At 44.9% G+C, this 3,931-nt stretch overlaps 1 protein-coding gene across 6 annotated transcripts in view; it reads left to right on the top strand.

The window, feature by feature from the left end:
• Positions 1-3,931, top strand: part of LOC108751409 (nuclear receptor coactivator 6-like) — a 220,947-nt gene that overhangs the window by 131,712 nt on the left and 85,304 nt on the right. The gene's annotated exons all lie outside the window — the stretch shown is intronic.

Genomic DNA, 3,931 nt, shown 5'->3' with positions numbered 1-3,931 from the left:
GAGCGAAAGCACCGTTCGTCGGATTTTTGTTTTCATCCCTCCGTCGCTATGGCGATAACCGGGGGGTGGCTGTCATATTTCGTGCAACTGGCGTTCGGCTGGAAACTCGCTCGCCGAACCGCTTAACCGAAGTCTTAAGGGGGGCATCGCGCGAATAGGCGTTGCACAGCGAACACCGCGCGCGCGTATGCACCGCGAATGAGAATGCATATTCATGCGAAGTGCGACGGTGCATATTTACGAGTGGCTGTGTTTCCACGGGATTCACGGCGCAACTTTGCAACGCTTTCGGCGGCGCACGGCTATCGCACACCGTGCGAAAAAGGACGCCGAAGATTTCGGCGGCCCTCCCGATAACGCGCTGATGTAATTGCCGCTCGGGATTGAGACACGAGGCACGTTCTTCGATTACCCTTTCTCTCGCGGGGGGCCTTTCAGATTGCCTCGCGCTCTGGTCACGCAACATTTTTTCTACAATTCTCATTTGTAATTGTAAACGGTGTTTCGGATTACAACGGGAGAATTAATACGGGAGCTCCGCGGTACGCGAATTGTTCGAAGGAAAAATATCAGTTTCCCAATTTTCCGCGATAACGAACGGATGGAAAGAGCGAAAATTAATTTCGCTGCAATTAGCAGCAGTCCCATGTTGTTCCTTTTCGGAATTGTCCGCGTGCCGATTGCGTAGCAATTGTATCGCAAGATATCGTAAGTAGTTGTAAATATTTGCGACTCGTTCACGGTTTATAAGCCAGCCAACTTGGCGCGTTAAAATTATTATTGTTAGCCTGGAAAAATAGACGCACATTGGTATGATGCAGACAATATGAATAAGCGACGGCGCAGTATTCGGTAATTGCATTAATATAATGAATCGCGGAGCAGCGACGCGTTAAAAGTTTGAAAATAAAATTTCTCGTTATCGCACTTGGATATGCAATTAAGCGCGCCGACATAAAAATCGCCACGATATCCCCGCGGGAGGCTGCTTTCCTCCCACTCCCCTCCCCCCCCTCTCTTTTTTCCTGGCTCCCATTTATTTCGCTGCAAACGCTATATACAACCGTACCGAATCTCGCGAAATTTAGGTCAATTAAAATGCGCTTATACCATCCGGGATCTGCCACCGCTGCGCAACGTAACACGTGCGCGCGAAATCATTGTGACGCATGGACGTGAAAAAAGTGGTGCAAAAACGAAAGAAGAAAAAAAAAAAAAAGAAAAAGAGAAAGAAAAAAAAAAGAGCGGGAGGGAAGGGGGAGGGAGGATGAAAAGTACAAACAAGTCGTCTGGTGAAACGATGTTATTAAAAGTGGCTAATTGCTCCGCTTTATTATTACCGGGCTACAGCTGGATGGGCGAGAGAGGCTGTTTTTCATTCGCCAGAGTTAATTAATGATCCGCGCCGGCGGAAAAAAGAACTTACGAGGCACTCGACGCACTCGTTAAAGCGCTTTATCGCTACGGATGCTTGCGGAGCAAACGTTTGTCGAGTGCTCGCGCTCGGGGTATTATCCTTCTACGCACGTCGGTGCGCTACATAACAGGAGAATCTACGGCATCCCATGAAGCGTTCCTCACCCCGTATTATTACGTTCTGAGCTATTTTGATCCACCTTTATTTTTAAAATATACGCGATATGGAGTTCTCTCCGCGGATCTCGCCGCGCACACGCTTTTCACCCTCTCCGAACGACTTCCCTTCGCTAATCTTTCATTTTTAAATCTATAACGCACAGCACCACCCACGCGGAAAGTGAATGCGCGTTTGTTTTACGTGCCTTGTACATTGAAACGTCTGGCAGAGGGGGAGAGTGGGGGGGGAGGGGGAGGGGATCTATTTGAACTCGCGATCGTCTCGAAAGTGAGCTTTATCTTCGCGAGATAATATCGTGCTTGTTGAACAAAATATTCCCCTATTCGGCGCGCGATTACCTCCCAAGATTGCCCCGTCGTGCTTCGTCGAGACTGAAAAAGCAATCTCTCACGCATAATAGTTCGCGCAAGCGAGCCTTCGCGAAATTTGCAAACACGTAACGATGCAGAAGCGGCTCGGCGTTGCATGCAAGCGCCTGTTACGTGCAACACGGCTACTCGATAAGGGAGCACGACCCGTTATCATCGATCATCGTTAACTCGCTAACAATTAGCCCCGCCCGACGTGATTGTAAGTCTCGTCGTGATATCCCTCGTAATTTCTTCATGATTACCTTTAAATACTTAATTTCAATATTCTTACGCAATCGCAGATTACGCGTCCTCCGCCGCACGAAGAAACAAGACGATTACAGTTTGCCATCATTCCACCTCTCGTCTCGTATCTTTCCGTTACGTAATACCGAGTCGAGTAATCGCTCGCGAGTTGTTCCGAGTACCTTCGGTGCTCGTAGAAATATCAGTCGATAACTGCTGCTTTCATTATAACCTCGGGTCTGTCTGTGCGTTTCAATAATTCCACTTTTTAATTTACATGAAATTAATAAATACGCGAGGGGATATAATCTGTAACGATTAGAGAGAAAAATATACATTTTACATAATGATATTATTATGCTATATATATAAAGTGTGAATCATACGTGGAAATGTAATAAAAACGCGCTTCATCGATATAGGACGCGTTAAATTTTGATGATTTCTGGATTATGCAAATCTGTACACATAGTTTTTCATTACGCGGACGGGTGCTTTAATCGCAGGTGTATCGAATCGATGCACTGTAATCCGGAGCACATAAATCTGCGACGGCAGTCTCTCGTGTGTGCAAATGTGCTAACACATGCAGCGTGATGTCATGCATCGTCTCCGGTTATTTGAGGAGTAGACACGTAATTGTCGGGTATTCAAGGCCGGCCTGACTACCACTTTTGTGTGATTTTTCAGAGAATCACGCTTGTAACAAATCAGTCATTATGTACGCCGCTCGTGCTAGCGTCATTGTTTCTCATCGTAGGTGTTATTTATTTAGTAAAAAGTGTGTCGGTTACTCGTTTCTTCTTACCTCCTACGGAACGAATTTATAATTCAAGTGATACACGCACGGTCACGTGTCTCTTGGAAATTAATAATAAATTTCCAAGGAAAAGCCGAGGAAAAACGTCGCGTCACGGTATTTTGTTCCGCATCACGAATCGTAAACGTGAAACTATACATTTGAGAGGCCGAAATATACGTTCGATTGATAAAAAAATTCTGTGAAAGCACATGGCACGGCAAGACCGAGTCGATATCCGAGTATACGTTGATAATTGATCTCGAGAATAATTGGTCTTGCACGGTCGAGATACGAGCGTAGAGAGAATTCTAATCGGGCGAACGGGTTAGTAGTACGCTCGCTAAAATATGTAAAATGCGAAATGCTTTATACCGCCGCAAGCGGAGTATAACAGATAGTCGGCGCATCGTGTATTCGCCGATAAGTGTTGCGTCTGCTAATCGCGCGCTCTATCGTGAATTAATTAGAGTGGTGCGGCATAGAAGATATATCGACAAACGGCTACCGTGCAATTTATCCCTTTCTTGCTGATCACCTCGACTCTACATTCACGCCGGCTCGCTTCTCGCTGTCGATCCATAGGATTAGTCTCAGACGTAGTAGATCGCACAGCTGAGTCCGCAATTATATGTCTCGCACTGAAAGAAAATCGGTTGAATTAACCTAATACATATAACCAGACCAACCACTCTGGTGAAATATGAACAGTCTAGTCTGTTTAATTGTAATTGAACTAACTAGACAACAATTCCATATTATTATATATTCTGGAGAAAGTAACGTACCTTTTTATTGAAAAATGCCAAATTATTTAATTATGATGAGAACAAATTCTCTTTATTGAAACTGTACACGTTGCGTTAATTCAACCATGCCTTTTCCCCTTGTAATCATAGTAACTCGATACTTGTATATAGTAAATTATATATATATATA

The sequence above is a fragment of the Trachymyrmex septentrionalis genome, unplaced genomic scaffold (genome assembly GCF_001594115.1).
Source record: "Trachymyrmex septentrionalis isolate Tsep2-gDNA-1 unplaced genomic scaffold, Tsep1.0 scaffold44, whole genome shotgun sequence".
Lineage (NCBI taxonomy): Eukaryota > Metazoa > Arthropoda > Insecta > Hymenoptera > Formicidae > Trachymyrmex > Trachymyrmex septentrionalis.
This window is presented reverse-complemented; position numbering and strand designations above follow the sequence as displayed.